We start from the raw sequence: 24,168 nt of genomic DNA, 5'->3' as shown, positions 1-24,168 counted from the left end.
GTTTTGAATGGGCATGTGGTTTAGTTTTACACAACGATGCATATCAGTATCATTATCTTTGCACAGCTTATTTGGATTAACTATGTGCCAAGTATACTTAATCCCCAGATCAGTTTTACATTTTGAATTCATGATCGACATGAGTGTTACAGCTGATGGATGTCAGATAAGAAACATCCACATTGACTACAGAACCCCACTTATATAACAGTGAATATCAGTGTACCTCTACATTTAGACAAGCACATGACCTCATTCCAGACACAGTGCATTGTGTCGCTCCAGTTTAGACAGAGGAGGGATTTGAATGAAGTGGACTACTGCTGAAACTGAAACCGAAACCAGAGAAAGTAAGACAACACGAGCAGTCGGTCTAGCTTGGGTGTCCGTATCCAGTATAGCTTATGGGTTTAAATAGGAACTGGAGCACTGGAATGGGAGCCAATGAAACAGTAGATCAGCAGGTGACTTTCCTCAGTATTCAAACACAGCCTGTGGGTTTAGCAAGTCCATATTTCAGATTTTCTACATGATATCACAGTACTGCTTGACACAGTAAGCTTATAATAAAGTCCGCTCTCTGTAAACAAATGCTAAATGTGAGGAGAGCGCTACAGATTTATATTGCTGGCTCAATAGGAGGAATTGCAGTAAATGGATAACCTTGATATTAGAGGCATTGAGATGTGGTTAACAGTTGAAGCTGCCACAGCTGTGCTCGCCCAAAAGCAATTACGCTTTATAACATCTGCACAGCCACAGCTTCATAATAAAAAGTACCCACAACACCTGTGATGACCCCCTGGTCCCTCCCCCTTTCACAGGCCCAATGGTGTGGATGCCATTCAGGGTCAGTCTATCCATGCTCTGTATTCAGAGTTATGTTAGGAAATCTCATAAACACAGCAGTCCTTTCTGACCACTGGTAATCAGATGAAGAGTCAACTTGAGAAACTCAAAAGGTCAGGGAGCTCTCTCATTCTAGTTGTCTGTGAAAATTATTTTATTGTTCCAAAATAATGTGTTTATTTTAATTTACTTGTTTCTCTCCTAATGATGGATGTTAAATGTGGAAAATAGAAGTTAACGGCAGCCCTTATTATCATTTGACCCGACTTGGTCGACCTATTAAAATGAGTCGTGCAATGTTATGTATATAAAAAAATATTTAAAATTGTTGTTGCATTCCTGTTATATATTCGCTATAGACGTGTGGTGACGTAATATTATTCTTGTAAACGGTTTCCAGCATTTCACAAACAAGCCAATGTAAATGTTGAAATTACCTTTCATCCACATGATAAACAATTACTATCTGAATAGGGCTTAGGATCACAATTTTTTTCTTTTAGGAGTATTGTATGGTATTTGCTTATCAAATCAGTATATTCATTCTTTGTTTGACATAATGTGTGGCTGTCAAACACCTTTGACCTTGTAGATGTTTGTGACTGGACTTTATGCTGGCAGTTTAAGTTCTTAACAGCTTTATACTGACACAAAACTTCTATTTGTTTTTCAGTCGCACATTTTTTTCCTCTTAAAAATACAAGGTTTTCAAAACAAGACAAAAACCAGTATAATAAGGAATCTGTCAGAATAAAGGCCTTGTGTTTTGACAAACAGCAGGCATGAAGGGAACAAAAGTGATCAAATTTTCCATTGTGACGTTTGCCTGGCTAAAGGCTGTGTTGATCGTTTGAAATGAATGGTTGGCAATGAAGCTCAGTAATAAATACAAATTGAAATTGAATGTTTTTTTCTTTCCCTCTCTTGAAAAACGCCATTCTCATATGGCCTTGTGTCAGTAGAATCAACTCATAGGCTTTCACTATGACAACTGTCACAGCCCTTTCTTCTTACAAGGCTCCAAAATCCTCTGTTGTATTTGCAATTTCATCTGACACTGCTCCAAACAGACCAGATCCCTTTTAAATAGGAACAATAATATGGAAAATTACTTCTATGTTGACTCACTCCCCTGTCATTCTATCCCTGCATGTTTTCTTCAATGTGGGGCCATTAAGCTATCAAGGACGAGGCTTGAGGGAAATGAAACACTGTCCAGAGCCGAAGGATTCCTGCGTGCCGAAGGGAGGACAGACGGAGGGAGGGGCACGTGATAGGATGATGAGGGGCAGACGCGGAGAAAAGTGTGCTATCAAAGCTGAAGGAATGCAGAAGTAGACTGATGCAGTCTGGAGTTCAGTCTGTCCTTTAAACACCTAATTACAAACAACAGACCAGAGACATAGAGACACTCTCCATACGATGACCTCCACATGGCAGTTTAGACACTGGTTGGAAACTGTCCCATAAGAAAAGAAAATCAGAAATGAGAGATTTTTAATTTCGCAGTTCTTTCTCCAAGTTAGCAAAGAGATAACAGATAATTTGAGAAGTTAGCGGATAGTTCACTCAAAAATGTAAATTCTGTCACTCGCCCTCATGTCTTTCCAAACCTGTTTGACTTTCTTGATTTTGTGGAACACGGAAATAGATATTTTGATATTTGAATGTGTGTGTTTTTTTGTAAATACAATGAAAGTAGTCAATGGGGTCCTTTTGGACCCAAATGACTTTCATTTTATGGACCGTTCTTCAAAATATCATCTTTTCTGTTTTCTTTCTGTGCAGCAATAATAATGCACAAGATACAGAAGCAGTTATTTTAGCTGTTTGCTGCATATCTTCTTTTACCGTTTATCTGGACAGAGCTTTCTAATCAGAAATGCAATGCTATTGTGAGTGCATTTGCCCTTGCAATCTGCTGGTCTTATGTAAGAAAACTGTTTTTGCAAATAAACACGTTCGTTTTTCAGGGTTAACCTCACAATAGGCTCATCTGAGCTGCTCTTCACACGAGGAACAAAATGTCCTTGAGAGAGAAAACAGTGGTCAAGCAAGGATTTTTCTCTTTTCAGGTATGCAGTGGGACGTGACTTAACAATGACTTTGAAGAGGTTAGTTAAAATCTAGAGTTGTATGGACTTTGTATGATTCTTTTATGGTACTTTTTGTCATTTTTAGAGTTTCAAAGCTATTGGCCCCCATTTACTTTCATTTATTTGTTTTCCATGGACACAAGAAACTTTAGTCCTTGAACGTCATTTTAAATAATGACAAATTTCCTTTTCAGATAAACTATTCCTTCAATGAGCTCACCTTACCAATATAGTTCTTAATTATTTTTTTTTTACGTTACCAATGCTTGTTCTTTTCATATCTACTTTTCTTTTCTTTTCTTATTATATTTATTTATGAGTAAGTGCTCTTTCCTTCCTTCATGTCATCAGTCAAGTACTGCCCTGTTTATTTTTTTTAAATCTTTATGGTACACTTTTCTGCCTTTTTCTGTTTCTTTGACACCCACAGCCACCATCATGCATATATGGATCTATTATCACGCGAGTGGAATCCGCATGCTGCCGTCTGTCGTTAGCCTACCGAAATTTTGGGTTAGTTTCACCGCCTCCATAGTGTGAGCGAGAACAACATTCAATAATTATTGATCTGTGGACATACAACTTTTACTGGAGCTCCCATTTAATCACAAAAGCTGATTTATTGTTGCCTTTCTGACAATCCCATTAAAATGCTGTCTAGCTAATCAAGTCCATTCACTCTCCTGGAGGACTAATCTTTTACAGGGCTGCCAGAACAAATCCCCGTGGTAACAGGATTGCCGGGGAGTGAGGAGGACTGTTCATCTGCTTTCCCCCATAAATGGGAAAATAGAGTTTACTAGAGTTTTGTGATTTCCCCCTCCTGATCCTGTTGAAGTACACAGTCATTATGCATTGGTTCTATCTACCATTCCTACATTGAAGAATTGTACACAACATTTACAACTTGTACAACTAACTTCTTTCAGTCTATCATATATTTCAATTGATCAATTCAGTGCAATTATTGCACTCTCCCAGCTGATTTCGGTGCCAAGGCCAGAATGTCTATTTTCACACAAAACAAATTTCCTTTAAGAAAAATGTAATTCATATTTTATATTCTGAACACCTGACAATACTCATTGTTGCTTATAAATTCTCTAAGAAGCTGTAAGAACTCTTAAGCCCTTGATTCAATTGACCATAATCTATTGCTACAGACACTTGGCACTAAATTGGTTTAAAAGCTATTGTTCTGAACACACAGTGTGTAAGTTTAGAAAATAATAAATCTCCTTTTTTTGAGTTCCCCAAGGTTCCATGTTAGCTTCTGTTCTGTTTTCTATTTTTATCAATGATTTAGGCTTAGGAGGGGATTCCGCTAATATACATCTGTATGCCGATGATACAATTATTTATACAGCAGCATCTTCTTTAAATCAAGCTCTATTGAACTTACAAAATGCGTTTAATGTAATACAACATTCATTGTTACAACTGAAATTGGTTTTAAATGAAAAAAAGACAAAATATATGATTTTTACTCATACTCATTCTAAGGAAACAGATGTGTCAATTTCAACTTTAGATGGCACATACTTTGAATGAGTTAGCTCTTATAAATATTTAGGCATATGGCTAGATGGAGAACTAGTTTTTAATGTTCATATTGATAATTTGCTGAAGAAGATTAAACCAAAATTTGGGTTCCTTTATCTCTTAAAAGAAATTGGTGGAGAGTACTTTTTTTTTTTATCAATGATTGATTATGGTGACCTTGTTTATATGCATGCGTCCTCGTCTTTATTAAGGAAACTGGAGTCTGTTTATCATGCGTCATGTTTTGTGTGTGGTGCAGAATCACGCACACATCACTGTATGCTTTATGAATCTCTATTCTCTAGCATCACCATCTTTACAGTATAGGAGGAATTTGCATATGTATATATTTAATGCTAAGGCACTTTTAGGTAAATTGCCTTCTTATATCTTTAAACTCCTAACTTTTTATACAAACAGTTATGGTACTAGATCTCAGTTACACCTTCGACTAAAAGTCTCAAAGGTATCCTCAGAGTTTGGTAAACATGTTTTTTCCTTTTATGCCCCTTGGGCATGGAATGACTTGCAATATATACTTAAACTGGAGTTTTTGCCACCTTTGAATACTTTTGAATGTATTTTTAGAATCTGTTTTAAAAGAATCCTGTAAGTGGTTTTCTTAATCCAATTTTTATCAACTGTTTTGTTTGAGTATTGTTGTGTCCTTGTTTGTTTATTTATTTTTAATTTTTATGTGCTGCCATATTGACCAGGTCTCCCTGGAAGAAGAGATTTTGATATCTCAATCTTCCTGGTTAAATAAAAGATAAATAAATGAATAAATTAAAAAATCAGTACACCATAGTACACCAAAACATCTGTTGACTTATTTTATCCTCTACTATGATTCAATAAGCTTTTCTTATAGAAATTTTTTAGAGTGCAGAACTTTTTATATATATATATATATATATATATGATCTGTATTCAGGCCATTATGTAGACATTCTTGTGTGGCTCATTGACAGTAAGCTGTCTTTGTGGCCTTTCTTTGACCTTGGAGTGTTTGTTGAAAAGCCTTTTTTGAGTGAATTGGTTTGAGGGCTTCCACGTTTGGACCATGCAGTATTTGCGCTCTGATAAGACGCTGTGCAGTGCTCTCCGTAATGGGTTAGGTGTAGCAAACTTCACTGCACACGTATCTGGACCATATACATTCCAGAGTCATGCAGTTATCTGAACTATTTGGTTGGAGGCAGTGCAGGCTCAAATGTGCCGAAAGTTGTGCTTGTGTGGTTTTTGGTCACTATACTGGTTTATAATTATGTGTGTGCATACTGGTATTTTTTTAAGAGCCTCCGGTTTGCGGTAAAAACAAATTGATGCTCCTGTTTGAGATAAAATAAAAAAAATTGATTCCAGTGGCGGCACACGAGGTCCTAAAGCTAGCTATAATGAAATTGTACTTTTAAAGCCTTCAGGTTTCTCCTGTGTGGATATATTCGAGGGGGAGCTGTGGTTTATGAGTTTTTCATTGTCTGTGGGGCTTCATCCACTAAATGAATTGAGAACCCAGTTGAGAGTGACAATGAAACAATGGAGATGCTTGGGTGAGCTTTAAAGCTTTACAGCAGAATTTTTAATTTAGCTTTGTATTTGAAATCCTTCTAAATAAAGATTGAACAAGGTGCATCTTTGGACATTAAAACTTTACAAATCTATGAAAATGAAAAAGGTTTTGCATCTTAAAATCTTCACTTGAAAGATTTTAGCTTGTGAATATGTCTCACCGAATCGTTTGAGGTTATGAAATCACTGGAGTGAGATATAGGGCTATAAATCCAACTATGGAGATATATCTTACACTGCCTTTTTCTTATGAAGACTGTATGATTTGTGCGTTGTTGCACTTTTGTATTTCAGCTTCTCTGACCCACAATTCAATCTGATATGTCCATTGTTCTGATATGCAGGCTCTAGGGAGAGAGTTATTAAAGTAATGTGTAATATCGGCATTTTCCTACTGCCTCTAGCTGTGTTTATATTATATTATTTTATCTGAAGAAAACCTTTTCAGCCAATTGTGAGTGATGAAGGGAGATCATATGTGCTTAGTGATCAATGCGAGGAATTGACTCTCTGCTCACTGTCACCTGATAGAAAGGTGATTGTTCCTCCAGTCCTTCCATATGCATATTATTCTGCCGATATTAGAGGTAAATAGCGAGAGATGATCTTTTAAAGGGAAGCATTTGTCCTCAGAATCAAGACATGAAGAATTATCGACCATCATCGCAGACAGGCATGTCGTGTTTCTTGTCTTGCAGATGCATGCAAATGCTGTACTGACGTACTGCAACAAGCTCTTCATTGGAACAATATGCAGAAAAGCTGCCCATCTATTGATCGCACTGGTATTATAGTTCCTCTCAATGCTTGGATCTCATCTCCGGTGAAGCGTATCATCAGCTGACTGGTATTGTTACAGACAGGCAGTGGAACATGAGATTACTGTCTGGACAGGACACTGTCAGCCAAGCTTCCTCATTTTACCATTTTATATTTATTTCATTTGTTTTCTTACAGATCATCAGATTGTTGATATTAAAGCGAAACATATTCTTTTTCAATTGTGGCTTGCATGGTAGAATAAGCCCAAGTAAATGTACCTCGCGATTTACAGCATCGGTTTCAGGCGCTTGCTCCATTTACTTTCACTGCTTTGCTCTAAAAGATTGTCAATCTGGGAATGGCCGCTGCCGTTGGAGTGCCAGTAAAGTCTTGTCGATTTCATTAAAAATGGGGACAGATGTTTGTCATTACCCTTATTGATAAGTGCATGGTCAATAGTGTGATTTATTCAGGAGACACAGGCTAAGCTTTAGTCACAAGTTTTACTGTGGCTTGATCAATAGCGCACAATGAACAAGTACAAGAGCAGCAAGAGTGTAAGCGAAAGGTTTTCGGTGCATTTATGATCAGTCAGGGCCAATAACTGAGCTGCCTGGGCTATACATTATTAATAGTTTGATGATCGTACAAGTTATAGTCAAGGAATAGCTTACTATTTGTACAAAATGAATTTGAAATGCTTACATCTGTCTCAAATAAACATTAAATAAAAGTGGAGTAGGATTATTTTCGGTTTTTTTGTATGTTAAATCAGACTCTTTAAGAATAGCTTAGTTGTCATCAGTCTAACTGGACACATTTAGTACCTTATAATGTGTTTGCATGCTTTCCTAAGCCCTTCAAGCATGGTACAGAAGAAAGGGCTTTTGCTTGACATGAGTGACACAGTCTAGTTTGTCAAGTCCAAAAGTAGATCAGAACTACATAGTGAAAATCTCCCAAAGACGTCACTGTGTTCAAGAAGGTGAATCTATTACACAATCCTTGACAGTGAAAATTACCTTACCGCAGGCCCAAAGCTTGTCAGAACCTGTGTTGCCAGATCCAAAAATAGAGCCTCAAGACACTTTAAAATGTAGGTCAGGGACAATGGCTTTAGTACATTATGAGTATAATATTCTCCAGATATTATGTAAAATTCATTGCATTAAAGGCCATCCTTCAAAATTAGCATTAGTGTAGGTAATAACTAGAACTAACTCTGAACCTACCCCTAAACCTAACCTTAACCCATGTAGTTACCTTATATTACCAGTACTTTCTTAGGTAAGTACACGTAAGTGTGCGTACTGTAAAATAAAGTACAAGTGTGTATATATATATATATATATATATGTGTATATATATATATATATATATATATATATATATATATATATATATATATATATACTTGTATATGCATACTCTACCATTGAAAACTTTGGGGTCAGTAAGACTTTTTTTTGTGTGTGTGAAAATAACTTTTATTCAGCCAGGATAAAATGATCAAAGGGGACAGTAAAGACGTGTGCACTTACAAAAAAATGCGGTCACACTTTTTATTAGCTGCCTTTAACTATACTTGCATTAAAAAAAAGTTTAGGTACAATTTACTTATTGTGCTGTATTGCAAAACACTTGCTGCTATTGAGGTAGGATATATGGGTAAGGTTAGGGACAGGTTTGGTGGTATAGGTTTATGGGTTGGTTAAGGTGTAAGGGAAGGGTCAATCGTGTAATTGTAATGTAGTTACAGAAATGAATTACAGATAAAATGACATGCAGTATTTAACATGCAGAACATTGTAAAAACATATGTTTACACAATAAGTGTGTTGTATCAAATAATTTAAATCTTAGTACAAAGTAGTTAACTTTCTATTCATCAAAGAATCCTAAAACAACGTAACACGGTTTCCACAAAAATATATATATATATATATATATTTTTTTTAATACTTTGAGATACAACAACTTATGCCAGTATGTTACAACAATATCGTATATTAAAAAGTTGGATCTCTTTTACATAATAATAATAAAAAAATAATAAAAATAAAATAAATAATAATATAAATTAAATAAATTAAAAAGGGAGAAAAACAAGAAAAAGGAAAACGATTTTTTTTTAATTATATATATATATATATATATATATATATATATATATATATATATATATATATATATATATATATATATAAAACAGGCACAGGTCAATTAGGATAGCTACACATTAAGAAGAGTTGGAAGTAATCATGCATACAAGAGAAGCAAATCATGATATGAGAGTAATTTAGGAAAAATAGTAAATGATTAAATGACTAATGATTTACTAGTAATAACATGCAAGTGAAAATAGGTTGAGAATCAAGTTATCTTATCTCTTTCTACCTCATTCATTATATTACTGAAATCAGAATTTGAAATAAAGGATATAAAGGGTTTCCAAATAGTCTTAAAAAAAGACAATTTACCTTTCAAAATGTATGTAATCTTTTCCATCGACAAACAAAAGGACATATTATTGATCCACTGTACAATAGGTGGCTTTTCCACTTTCTTCCAGTACATAGCTATTAAACGCTTTGCTTGAAGTATACACGTCAATGAATCTACGAGTGCTTCTACAATGTACCAAACTGTCAGGAAAAATCCCCAAAATAAAAATTTCTGGTCTCATTGGGAGATTGACAGATACCATCTGAGAAATGAGTAAAATTACCTCTTTCCAAAACCCTGCACCTTAGGACAATTCCACATGCAGTGCAACAATGTGCCTTTATCAGTTGAGCATTTAATGCATGTGTCTGGAAAATTCTGATTAATTTTATTTAACCTAACTGGAGTAAAATACGTTCTCATAATCCAGTTGTACTGTATTAATTTGAGATTACTGTTAATAGTTTGCGATTGAGCATTCATACATATATTTTCCCATAAATCTAAGGATATGTTCATTTTTAACTCTTCTCTCCATAAGAACAATTTGGATTCTGAAGATTCTTTAGAGTATGACTCTAACAATTTATAAAACATTGATATTAAACCTTTAGATTGGGAAGACTTTGATAGTAAAATCTCAAAAGAAGTTTTAGTGGGTATTGTAAGCTTTGTACCTTGGTAGGAAGAAACATAGCTCCTAAACTGAAGGAATTTAAAGAAATGTTTTTTGGGAATATCAAACTGTGCTACAATCTCTGCAAACACAAGACATTAAGTCATTTCCTTTATAAAAATCCTTAATTTTTTGCAGTCCTTTATCATACCATAGCTTAAATCCTGGGCCTGACGTAGCTGGTCACAAAAATATTGTTAAATGTAATTTATAATTTAAGCGAGAAGCAAGTCAGCATTTTAGAATTATTTCTGAAGGATCATGTGACTGAAGAGTGGAGTAATGATGCTTTGACACATCACAGGAATAAATAACTTTTAAAAAATATATTAAAATAGAAAATAGTTACTTGAAATTGTAATAATGCTTCACAATATAACTTTTTACTGTATTTTTAAACAAATAAATGTAGCTTTGGTGAGCATAAGAGACTTCTTTAAAAAAAAAAAAAAATACAAAGATATAAATGTGATAGGCCTATAGATGTTTTTGAAATAGACAAATGACATCCTTGTCCTCATGAACAATGACTATTTGCTCTAAAGCAAATGTCTAGCGCTCAGTGTGCTGTGGGGGTGGCCACAGAGCCATCTGTTTGTCTGATCAGGTTGTTTCTGGATCCCCTGGACCAGTCTGACCAGAGACACATTCCTCTGACTGATATAGAGCCTGAAGATGCTGCATCTCTGGGTTCCAGCGCAAATGCAATTACGGCAGCCTTACAATGTCAGGGCAGACACGACCCTGACAGCGGCTAAAGAACGAGCAGTTTAAAGATTAAATTATCCTGGTGCAGCACCGCTGCCTGTCTGGAGTGTGAGGGATGATGTAGAGCTGAGCTACATCTAATTTTCTCTCTCCCTCCCTTGCTTTTTTCTGTGTGGTGAAATCTCTGTGACATTAATGTAAAATAAAGGGACAGTTCGGCCAAAAATTTAAATGCTGTCATCATTTAGTGACCATGTCATTCCAAACTCGAATGCTATTTCTTTCTAGGGAAAACAAAAGGAGAAATTTTTATGCAGCTCTTGACAGTTTATAGTGCCTTGAGCTGTCAAAAAAAAGAAAAGAAAAGGTGATTATCCTTTAAAAAGGCTTAATTGCAGTCTATTCCTCATACAAGGCTATTAGAGCCTCAAGTCGTACGACTTATTTTATGGTGGTGTTTTTTTGTTTTGTTTGTTTTCGTCCCTTTTTGTAGCTTGAACGCTTTAGTCGCTATAGCAAGAGCTGCGTAACATTTCCTCAAATATTCTTTACCATTAAAATATTTGGGGTCTGTAAGATTTTTAGTGTTTTTGAAAAAAAGTCTCTTATGCTCACCAAGACTGCATTTATTTCTTCAAAAAAACAATAGTTATATTGTGAAATATTACAATTTAAAATAACTTTGAAAATATTTTAAAATGTAATTTATTCATGAATTTTCAGCATCATTACTCCATTCTTCAGTGTCACATGATCCTTCAGAAATCATTCTAATATGCTGATTTGGTGCTCAAGCAACATTTCATTTTTTTTTTTTTTCAATGTTGAAAACAGTTGTGCTGCTTAATAATTTTGTGGGGACCGTGATAGATTGTTTTCAGGATTCTTTGAATAAAAAGTTCAAAAGAACAAAATTTATTTGAAATCATTTGTAACATTATAAATATCAATTTTATGCGTCCTTGTAATAAAAGAATTAATTTCTTGGAAAAATTTATTACAGGCCCCAAACGCTTGAATGGTAGTGTATTTTTTGATGTGCGTTCCTCAGGAAAAAAATAACCTCTGGTAATTATTTGGAATGACATGAGTGAATTAATAATAACAGAGTAAATGAGGCATAATTTTCATTTTTGGCCAAAGTTTACAGTTAAATCCAATACAAAACATGTTTTTATTGCCTAATACATTTCATAATTTTTCCATACCTTTTTCCATAATTTTTCTTGCTTCTTTTATCCTTTTGCATTGATAGGACAGAAAGGAAGAGCCCATGAAATATGGCGAGAAGGGTTCACAGAATCAGGAAATGACTCAAGGCAAACTCTGTCCGTTTGAGCCCAACACACATATTTTCCCAGTTTATCTCCCAATTATGTAAGCATTCTTTCTATTTAAAAAGCAATTACTGTGATATTATTTGAGACAAGCCCAATTCCAGGAACCACCATGTTGTATAGAATTCAGTGCTAATGAATTTGCACCTCACCACTGACAGAAATCAATGGACATTGTCATATTCAGTATAGCTGAATGTATGCTTACGGTAAGAACCTCCTCCCATCCCCTGACTATTCTGTAGTCTCTCCTTTACCTAATTTCATTCTTGAGTCTTTACCTTAACTAAAGAACCTTTCACAGATTAATATGCTCTTATAATGTAGTGCACATGAGCCACTGTAATGGAGGCTTATGAACTATTATTTCAATTGGCTGAAGGATAAAGGGACAAAGGGATCAGCTATAGATCATAAGAGGTAGAACAGTGGTACAAGTTGAATGCTTGGATCCAGGCGCGTAGCCAGTAATGGGCCAGGGCGGCACTGGCCCGCCCACATTACTCACTGGCCCGCCCAGGCAAGTTTGATCAAAATACATTTTTAGTTTATTTTTATTATTCAAATGTATTTAAGAAAATATATTAATATAAACTTGATTTATTGTTGACTGGTGTGTGTGTGTTCAATTTGTTTTCCGAATAAAATGGAACTGTTGAAGCAAGTTGTAGAAAGCCTCTCTCCAGAACGTAATTGGTTGCTATGGTTGCTAGGGGTTCCGACAGGAAGACACTCTGGGCGGCGGGCTCTGGCGGCCTTTAGCCAGCTAGCTGCTTTTTAGCCAAAAAGTTATTTGAAAAAGAACTCTGTGACTGTTTGGACTATGATGAGATCATTTCTGTTTTCAACACTAAACCCAGGCACTTGCGTCTTGTTTTGTAGAATGAAAACAACAAAGGTAGGCCTGTTGTTTAACTAATTTCCTTAATTTTTGCCCGTGAAGTGATTTAAGGCAAGACACGGCAGGCAAAAACATCGGGGGTTTTTTTTCACTGGTCAATTTTGAGATTTTGGGCTATTTGTCTTCAATGCCTTCTTTCAGACTTGTGGTGAAAAAAAGTCCAAAATACACATTTAGGTCTTTATTTTACTACATTTTGTCTATTTGCGTCTGTAGATTTCTCCTAAATTCAACAAAAGTTGGCGTTCTAAATCAATATGCTGCTCCGCGATCGCTGTCTGCACCTGTCAAACACCGTTGAAAAGCTCTCTCTCTCTCTCTCTCTCTCTCTCTCTCTCTCCTGTACAATGCTGTCGGATCCAAATATGGTCATTTCCTTTAATCAGCAACCAATGGTTGAACATGATGATTAGACAGTGTTTTGTTATTGCCTATGCCGAATATTGCAAAATAAAGGTGTAACTGTTTTTGCAGTTTGTCTATTCTTTTTTCTACTCTCTAAGGCTTAATTATTATTTAAGTAATTTTTTTTCTAGGAAAAACTATAGGCCCACTCACTTTTTCACTGGCCCGCCCAAAATACAATTTCTGCCTACGCCACTGCTTGGATCAAATCATGTCCAGCTATCAATCGGTGTATGAATGCTTTGGTAAGCAATGTATAGTGACGACGATATGCAATTCTGTGTCTAGTTGGGGGAGGAGGGTTTGCTATGCATAATTGAAAATCATTCAGACAGTTGTACAGTTTAACCTTGAAACAGCACTGTCATGTGCAATATATTATTAGTTGGTGCCTAAGAGTATGGGAGATGTCAGTGTTGTAAACTGAGAGACTGGTCTTTTTATATGATATAACGTGCCTTTGTGAGTAATGCATTTGCTTTAGGGATCGCAATATTGATCGTATATAATTTGACTATTTATCAGCCTGTCTTATAATACTGAACTCGCAAGGCCTCACAGTAGATATCTTGTCTGCTCACCAAAGCTTTGCATTGTGTCATTCATATGAAGACGACCTTTGCTCAATATATGCTTCGATTTAATGTATAGAATCAATAGAAATATATAGAGTAGTGGAGTGAAAAACAAATTGAGGCAACCAGTGAAAATGCTTGTATTTAATTTTTTTGTAGTATTTGACTGTATTCTTAAATGTTGCTCCCACTCTCATTGCATCTATTTTTTCATTATTTATCTAATTATTAAGGGACTTTCAGAACTTTGTAGTATTTGAATTTATTCTTAAATGTTGCTCTTTTACTCTTATTTGTTTTATTATTTTTTCATTTTATTTTAAATGAATTTCAGAATTTTGTAGTATTTGATTTTAGTCTTAAATATTTATTTTTGTGTTATATCAATTTCTGTGTTGTCAGGTTTTTGACAGATTTCCAATGTGGTCTCAGACTTCTGGATCCCTCTGTATATTTAAAGCCATAGGAAATCACTAACATTATCAAACATATTAGTGCTTCGAGACATTTACTGAAGATCAGTTTTTTTGCTTACTTCCAGGGAACATGGCTATGAAACATTTTTCTAAATAGACGGGTAGTTAATGACGAAGACATTTTTCCCAGTTGTGCAAGCTTATGACAGAAGCTTGTGATGGCACTTAGGGGAGCTGATGAACAGTTTTGGGACCACTAATAGATTCTGCGCTCTGGCCAAATGGATCCCGCCTCCGCCCAGGCTTCTGTGTTGTCACTGTATTTGTGGAACAAATAAATTATTGATGGATAGCTGATCGGGAACTCAATTACAGGCAGATTACTGAGGCAGGGGGACACTAGGAGACTGACGGCGTGATTGAATTAGCACCTTCGCACACAGAGAAAGTGTCCTTCAGACTCGGCCCTCCTTCCAGGACCGCGTGGGGATCCCAAATGCCTCAAGCCATTTCTGCCCACCTCTTGTGTTCATTTCAGCACTCTGTGCAGGTTTGAGATGCAGTTTCTATAGTATAAGGAAATTTGTTGGACCAATTATAATGTCTTTTGGATCAAATGGCCAACAAAATGTTTTATTTTGATATTTTATGTGCATTTCCCCATATTTTCAGGCACATTTGCTTTGAAGGGCCTGCATTCAATGTGTCTATAATGGAATGATCTTACCTGAGGAGAGTATTCAGAGGCATTAATGTTTGGATGTGTTAATAAGGAGCTGTATATGTCTATGGATATGTTTACATACATTATTTGCACAGATCTTGGCACATCTGTTGAATATGTCTGTTGCAGCTGCTTCCATCTGAGCTTCAATTGGAGCACCAATGAGACAGACGTGGGCTGAAAATATATGTGCATAAGTATTGGCATTTATGGAATCTCATTCATATAACATGAAATGTTGAATTGGAATCTTGCCTCCGAAGAAAAGAAGCTATTACAAAGTTAATGTGAGCTCCGGATAGAAAGCTAGAGGCTGAATTGGGTGCATTTATCTTTTCTGCTGGTCAGCAATTGAAAGGAGAAAAAAGTAAAAGAAAAAAAGGTTGCTGATACGAAGAAACACCTTTATTGAACAGATCAATTTGCTTCAGTCATCAGACTCTTTTTTTTCTAAGGAGTTCTGTATGCCTTTTTCTGCACCCAGAGTCAGAAATCTATTTGTATTTGTAGTTCATGCATAACGTGTATATGGCCTTTATTTCATTTAGATTGTAGTTTAAAATGAATATGAATGTATGTTGACATTTATAAATGCAAAAGCTAACATGTAACAGCAATGAACAATACTACTGCAGCATTTTTTAATCTTGGTTAATTTAAAATTTCCATATACTAATGCATTTTTAACATTTTCAAATTGTATAAATTAGTTAATGTAATGAATTAATAAGCAATAATATCTATTTTTTAATGGCCTAGATTCGAAAATACTGTAAACAACAACAACGACAACAAGTTATTGTTACCTAATAAATATATTCAGCTGAAATTGAACCTTTTTGTAAAATGTTGCCAGAAAGACCTTGTAATTTTTTTTAATCATCCTTTAATAATTTAAGTAATTTAATAATTATTTTTGCTTTCATTACTTATAACTCTTTCTCTGCCATTGATGGAAATTTTTTGAGAAAGAAAATTAAGAAAAAAATTCTCAAAAAATCCTGTCGTCACTGGCACGCAATGAATTCTGGGGTAGGCAAGGCCGCGAAGGATATACCGGTTGTATCCTTCATTTCATGAGAAGTGATGGACGCATTTGAAGCAGCTTTCAAATTGGGACAATCATCGTCATGTCGCGATAATGCAATCGGCCTTCGAATGCGGCCTTTGAAGGATGCAGCCTCTGAATTGGGACACAGCACACGCTTACCCGCCATTGACGGACATTTCTGGCTTTCCGTGTTTTCACTGATATACGGTTGGAGAGAGAAGACAGAGAGAGAAGCTATACATAGAAAATGTGTGAAGCTATAAAAGCTGCAAGCATAATAACTCAATTTAAACCAAAATGCTGTTTAAGGTATAGAGTAGCCCATGTCATAATGCCAACTTCCCTAGATTATTGAATACCTACTACCTATTTATCCTCATTCTAAATGTACTAGACTCTTTTAGGCTAGTTTTTACCTTTACTTTTGCCCTTGTTTCTCATTGTTTAAATTGCTAAGAAAATCCGAAATGACTGGAGATTCTGACATAGCTGGACAAGAGCCTGCTTTTGTTGCTACACAGTTGTGTCGATGTTCAGGAATATTCTGAGACTTTCCTTAGTGTTTCTGTGCTAGTTCTTGGGCTAGATGGTGTACTCAAATGCACTCTATGGCATAGGATTCAAATACATACACATTTATTGATAGGCTATAAAGTTCATGCTGATGTCAGCTTTACTGACAGCCTTGGGCTAACAGGCACCAGCAATATGGCTCACCACCAAGTTTTCCACGCAGTGTGGGTGGGTTGTATCAGTGTCTCCGTCTCTCTCTCTCCAGACGCCATTCTGGCTCCAGCGTTCCCCCCCAGTGTTTCAGCCTGTTCAATTTATTGCAGCTTCAGGCTCTCCGCTAGAGCATCAAACCTTCGTCCTGCTAGATATATTGTGCTCATGTCAGTCAAAATTGTCATATAGGTGAATGTTTCCAGCCACACATTCTCTAACCATTGATCACTGCTGCTTAACGCTCTGCATCAGACAAACCACCTGACCGGTAATTTTTTATTTTTTTTGCAAACTGAAAAATGCTGAAAGATAGAATCAATATGTTGGCCGACTCGCTGCTCTGAAACTATCAATCACAGAGAAGCAGAAAGGAAATCAACAGTACTAGATAACGCTGCGTTTATGCCTTTTAAAAGTCAATGTAAACAAAGTATGGACCTTGAAAGGTAAACAGTCACTTTGTGATTTGCCAAGTACAATGACATTGATCGGATAAGTAGCAACTGTGAACTTCATGAATCATGCAAGTGCGAATCGGCTGGTGTGTATGCGAGCTGGAATGTGTCCATCTCTCTGTCCGTGACTCATCCGTGCCAACTCAGAGCTGCAGCTATATTTAGAGTTCCTGACATCAGGCTCTGTTGAGGGAAGAGCTGGTGGAAATGTTATCCCGACACAATGGGCCATTGGAGGTTTGAATGGACAGAAGGAGCTCAAGTGACACACAGAGTTGCAGCCCGAAAGTTATTGTTCACATGTTGCCTATAGGGGGGAAAAAACACTTGAATGTTTATGCGCCATGTTCTGTTGAGATTTGACAATTCTGACTGTTTTAGATTAGATTAGATTTCCAGAAGTGCAAATAGCAATGTCTATGACATAAAAAATAAAAAGTTTAAGGTTATGAGGTAGAGAAAGTTGAGAAATGCAAATGACACACACACGATGCGCTGTGACAAGTGTGTGTATGTTTGTTTGTTTGTTTTAATTTTTTTCTTCTTTTTGAGACCGAAGATGTAATCATTTTATATTTTTCAAAGAGGCCATTTGAAGTGTGTTATCTATTTTACTTTATTTTATTTTACAAAGTTTCTATTAGGGCCAGTGTTGGTTGATTTAGTTTTATTGATATATATATACATTTATATATAAAGTTTTAATTTTAGTTATTTTAGCACATCAAGTCAAACTAAATCAAAATGAAAATGTTGCTTTGAAATAAAATAAGTTTAGTTTTTTTATTTATAATTTATTTAGAACGTTTATTTTTTAATGGTTTTAGTTTTAGTAATAACCCTGCCATTGACCAAATAACTTTTTTTCTGTATGACATTTAAATTGGTAGGTGAGTTATAAATGTACTGACATTATATTATGTGAATAAACAAAATGATAGCTATATTTAATAGACACGCACGCTGTTTAGTCACACATGAATGGCAACCATGCGAGTGGTTAGCCACAGTAACCAAAGTTCGACCCTGCAGCTAGTGGATTAGCCCACCTCTGTCTTTAATTAGAGGTCTAAAGCGCTCTCATCTGACTCCTCTTTCAGCCTTAGAAGAGCATTGGCACTCTAATCAAAGACAATTTAAAACCACATACTTCCACTGAAGTCTTTGCGGGTATAGTTTGCAATATTTCTGTAAGCTGGTTTCAACACAGCTCTAAAAACACACAATATAACCAAATGTGACTAGTATCTCATGGATCAAATTGATTTATTTATTTATTTTTATTTTTTCTCTCAGTAGTTTACAATGACTCTTTTCCAAGGCTACGCCAGTCTAAACTAGACTGAGCATGTATATGTATTGTGTTTGGAATGGTATTAAAATCTAAATTCATCATAGGTGACCCATGTGCTGCCCTAAACGCCATGCCTGCTGCACTACACAGAAAGTTCATGTTTCTCTGTGGGCTGTCACATGTTCCCAGCCAGATTAGCAGTCTTGCATGGACGTGACTGGGCGTCTGTGGGAAAGGAAGGCGTAAAAATGTAGCCCAGTTGCTTTTTCTGTTTCAGTCTGAAATGAATTCCCCCATTGCTATTGCAGAAACTTGATGATACATTGCCATTGTTCTATTAGACATATATTGCTTATTGGTTAGTCTTTCATATTTTAGGATATTTCATGTTTTCAGTTATGTTGCAGATGTTTCTCTCTTTAAGAAAAAATGTTAATGTTAATCTTTCAATAATTTGATGATTATGTTTGAGTTCATACTGAAATCTTTGGATTTTGATTGCAGAATTTGTATCTTGTTAAATCTGAGCAGTTTGTGACATTTATTGAGATCACTTCTGAACCTTTTTATGACATTTCAAGGTTCTTTTCTTCAGGAGTAACATTTGTGAATCAGGATCCTCTATTTTCTCTATTTAATCTCATCGCTGTCTATGAGATACTGAGAAGACATTGAGATATTAAAGAGATATCTTTTCTGTTTTGTTTTTTTTAACTGATAGAAGATCAGCAATGAAAGGCAGGAGTAAACAAAAAGAATCCCATTCAGCAAGTTTCTTGCTTTCTATCTTCCTCCATTGACTCAAACCCCAACTGTGTGGAAGCACAGAGCATAAATAGCTGAGAAATGTCTTTTCTGAGGAGCCAAAGTGCTGGATTTAACCTCTCTGCACTGATCCCCCAGGCTGCTGCTTAATTCTTCAATTTTCAGCTGTTAGAGATAGAATAGGAATAATAAACATCTGAAACAGCCAGTAATAATCCATCTGACCCTTCTCCCCTCCTCTGTATGGCACAGAGGCCAGGCTAGAGTTTCAGTCCGTCCTAATCTCTGCCAAAGACTCTTCACTCGCCTGGCCGACTAATGACACCATATCACCAAACTTCAGCAGCCTGGGACTGATTATCACCACATTCATGCACACCCCCCCAAAAATCTCTCTCTCACACACACACACACACACACACACACACACACACACACACATTTTGAACTTTGACTACTGTGTATGTAGAATGTGATAGCTTTTTGTATGAAATTATATGTTCTACAAAATCATTCAATTCAGACTTGTCAAAATGTTTATTTTTTATGGATTTATTTATTATCTCCATGTGGAATTAAAAGTAACACAGTGTGTCTGTGTCATATCCAATGAGTTCTTCAAAAAGTGTCTAGTCACACTGATAATGTCATGCTATTGATCAAGTATATCAAACTAAATATATGTTGTTGGTTTTTATCTTCATACATTTGTTTATAATCCTGACATTTTTCCAGTCTTGCCTTATGTCAGGCTTGTTCTTTTTTTTATTCTTTTTTTTTTTAAGATGATTGCTCTATTTTATATTTGTTCAGCTATGGCAGAGAATGAACACATGTCTTCAGGAGAGGCATTCTCTCTGGCTCTAGAATGGCATTGTCTAATTATAGACTCATTTTATTTTAGGTGGTTGCTTGAAAAAGCATGACAATATTTCCTCTACCAGCCATGTGTACCACTCAGCAGTGTACAGCTGTCACCTAAAATGAGACCTGAAAATTAGCCATTTAAACAGAACAGTGCAGCAATAGCCAGGGTAAATCTGGCACACTCCCTAAAAGCTGTCACACACTCAGATACATACACATATGAAGGTATATAGAATTTCATATATCACTACCTTTCAAAAAGTGTTCTCTCTGATACATTTTTTCAGGATTCTCTGATGAATATAAAGTGAAAAAACAGCATTTATCTTTTGTAACATAAATGTCTTTGTCCCACATGATCAATTGAATTCATCCTTGCATTTCTTTAAAATGAATCTTACTGACCTCCAATTAATTATTCAAACTATTTATTTTTATTAAAAAATTATAAAAAATTATTAAAAATATGAATTTATATATTATTTAATATATTTAATATATATATATTTTTCTGCAGTTAGTAAGGAAAGTAATGGAAAAATGTTGTTGGCCATAAGGTGTGAGAACCCTGTAACACTGAAAATCACTAGCATGTCATCTTCATTAAGGGTTGTGTTGGAGTAGTCCTGCTCTTTTGCTCGCTTAATGAGTACCAGCGGGGGAACACTGCAAGGCTTGCAGCTTCTCATTCAACCAAATTACTTATTACCCTGATTCATCACTGGGCCGTCATTCGTGCACCTGAACCCCCTGCACTGTACAGGCGGAAGATGGAAAAGCTGCTAAAAGCTGGCATGACCTCCAGCAATGAGGTCAGATTGAGATTTTCAGCGTTTTAGGTCATTAGCGGTGTTTCTCATCCATAGTGTTTGTTTTGGGGTCCGGCATTAAGTAAGCTCAGCTGCTCTGTTCTTTTGTGCTTATAATCTAATATGCTCAAGATATTATGTGGTCAGTGAACATGTGGTGTTTGAGGTTGTACTGGGTGGTGAATTGTGCACACTTGAGGTTGATTTTATGAGTGACACCTGTCAAACTCCCTCTATCCCTCTCTGTTCCTCCCTTTCTAGCTCTGATGTAAGACTGCTTTGTGGTCATTAGTGCTGCACTCAGCAGGCTTGCAGTAGCCAGACTGCTTGCCTCAGCATTAATGCTTAATTTCTTTCTCTTCTGGTAGGCGATAGAGTGATGGGCCTGCATCCTCACAAGGCCCTGCCAATCTTCTCCAGTATACAGCCACTATCATATACCAATTATAGTCAGCCTGGGAAGAAAAACTGCACTGTTAATAGAGACTGACGCACAGTTAATCGGTGTTTCCGCATGGCATTGTAAACGCTTGTATTTAGCATTTCCACTTTTTAAATGGTGGCTTGCGCACTTTTAAGCTACAAAGAGTTGAAATAAAAGGATGAAAATGGCCGTCTACCGTTTCACCCCGCGCTTTGTGCTGAGCTACAGTGATTTCCACTGGTGCGCCACTAAGAATAGTACCGGTTAAGGCTTTTTGTGAGGAAGTTTCTTTTGAACGGGGGTGGTGCTGAATGGCAGCATTATGGGGATAAAAGACCTTTGTTGGACAAAGGATAGTTTTATAGATGCTGATGGAGCAAGTTGCTGTGTAGAGTTGACTTGGTTACTGGTTGCACGGTGGGCTTTTTTCCTTAGGGGGTGTTGAACCTTTTAATTTTTTTTTTTTTTTTTTTTTGCTCAAACAATTTTCCCAATGTTTTAAACACTGAAGTCTGCATGCTTTTTGTTTATAGGTGTATTCAGAGGCGATACAGTGATATGATGCCCAAGTACCATGTGACGCGTTACATTTGGATGCGACGGATTTGAATGCGCATTGCTAAACACAGCGCTCTAAAAACAGATCCTCAGCTGTGCAGAAATGCTCCATACACAACCTCACACACTCTTTACACTCCTCATAAATTGCTGATGAGCTCCAAAAATAAAAGCACAGGACTCTCCAGTCCACCTGTGAAAATGTGGGAGTCCATATAGAATGTAGGTTCCATTACTTCAGGCCTCTCCTATATGCTAACATGCTAAATGGTAAGTGTGGCAGCTGCAGTCATATCATGTGTTCACACAAACGCATTTGACCTGAAACCAATTTCTAATGTTAAAATAAAATGATTCACTATGATATTGAGTGAATTGAGCATTTTCATGTTGAAGTTGAAATAGGCACAGAAGCAGAGCTGAATCGCTTGAGCATGTCAGACTGGACTTTGGTGTCAATAAAGTGTTCCTATAGCGGTCATGACCTTTGCTGATGCAAGTCCAGTTAACAGATACAAAAATGACAGTGATTGTCTTGAAATTTCAACCAAATTGAGGCATACATTATACATTTTGATAATATAATATTTGACATATAAAAGTGTAAGAGTCTATTTGAAAGCTTCACGTATATGTAAGTCTTTGATCTAGAATTCGACTCACTTTAAGTTACAATTAATTGTTCTGTACTGATTTGAGGTGAAAATTATGCATTTTCATAATACAATGTTTTTATATATCTATAGTTGTGAAAGTCCATTTAACAACTACTAAGTTGAGTCACTGATCAAGAAATGTCCACTAATCTGAAGTATACATTTTGATAATATAATTATTTACCATAAACTACCAGTCAAAAGTTTGGGGTCGATAAGATTTTAAAAACAAATTTGAAAGAAGTTTCTTATGCTCACCATGTCTGTATTTATTTGATCAAAAATACAGTAAAACAGTCATATTGTGAAATATTATTACAATTTAAAATAACTGTTTTCTGTTTTATTATATTTTCAAATATATTAAAAATATATATTATATATACATACTTCAGAAATCATTCTAAAATGATTATCTGGTGTTCAAGAAACATTTCTTATTATTATCCATGATGAAAACAAAGCGTCTTGCTTAATATTTTTGTGGATTTTCAAGATTCTTTGCTGAATAAGTTCAAAGTTAAAAAGAACAGCATTTATTTGAATTCTAAATCTTTTGTAACATTATAAGTGTCACTTTTGATCAGTTTAATACATCCTTGGTGAATTAAATTAATAATTTCTTTAAAATAAAAAAACTAAATTATGAGTTTGTGATCTTAAATTGTTTAGAAATGTCTTATTGGACTCATTTTATGTTAGAATTAAAGTTCCGGTAATAATTTGTGGCATAGTGTTTACCATATATAGTACTGATCAGTATTTCAGAGTCAGGAGTAATTTAGCAAATTTCGACCAAAATAAACATCTTCACACTAATTCCCTCAGAGACTAGTCTAGCTCAGCCTCTGCCTTTCCCTCCACCATAACTAGCTTCTCTATTTCTCTCTCAGAAAAAGAATACAAGCCTGCACTCCAAGCATGATTGGTCAGCTGCCCCCACCCCATAGCCCTCCTCTCATTCTCTCTTTCTCTCTCTCTGCTTAAATAGTTTTAACAAAAAATAGAGAGAGAGAGGTAGGGAGAGGGGGATGGGGAAAGCTGGGGGAGGGTAATTGTGTATGTGTGTGTGTGTGTGTGGGTGCTCTGTTGTCACTGGTTGAGAGAGAGAGAGAGAGAGAGTTTAGTCGTGTCCCATATGTGGAAAAAAAGCATAGTACTGCACACACGAGCCTGTCTGCTCCAGGGATTATCTAACAGCTTTTGAATCTGATGTGGAAATGCAGGCATGAGTAGGTGAGTCTACCTTGACTATTAAACTGGACAGTTTGCTGCTGTTGTTCTCATCTGAAGCTGTAAATGATTGAAAGTCTTAACTCTGCATTGCACTGTCCTGTCCTCTACTTCTCCTGATAGCCTGTACTCTTCCTTTTCTCTCCGTTTCATTGCATTCTCCCTCCTTTAATGTGAAACAGCCTCTTCTGCATTCCCCGCACTGCATGCAGGTGTCGGGTTTTTAGGCGAACGACTCTTGCTGTCTGCATGTGTGTGCATGAGCTTGGTATATAGATGTGTCAGGCTTCATTCTCAGCAAGTTTAGAGGTTGTTTATTTAG

The 24,168-nt window shown here is 36.0% G+C and overlaps 1 protein-coding gene across 2 annotated transcripts in view; it reads left to right on the top strand.

Annotated features, from left to right (window-relative positions):
- The window catches only part of fignl2 (fidgetin like 2), a 58,529-nt gene that overhangs the window by 8,826 nt on the left and 25,535 nt on the right, over positions 1-24,168 (top strand). Inside the window, exon 1 of one of the 2 annotated variants that reach the window (XM_084099782.1) lies at positions 23,708-23,849. The exons of the other annotated variant lie outside the window; for it this stretch is intronic. The gene's annotated coding sequence lies outside the window, so the exon portion shown is untranslated. Of the gene's footprint in view, positions 1-23,707; positions 23,850-24,168 lie in introns of those variants that run through there. 2 annotated transcript variants of the gene reach the window in all.

Source organism: Abramis brama, assembly GCF_963993115.1.
Source record: "Abramis brama genome assembly, chromosome: 22".
Taxonomy (NCBI): Eukaryota; Metazoa; Chordata; class Actinopteri; order Cypriniformes; family Leuciscidae; genus Abramis; species Abramis brama.
The sequence above is the reverse complement of the archived record's forward strand: the minus strand, read 5'-3'. Positions and strand labels throughout refer to the sequence as shown.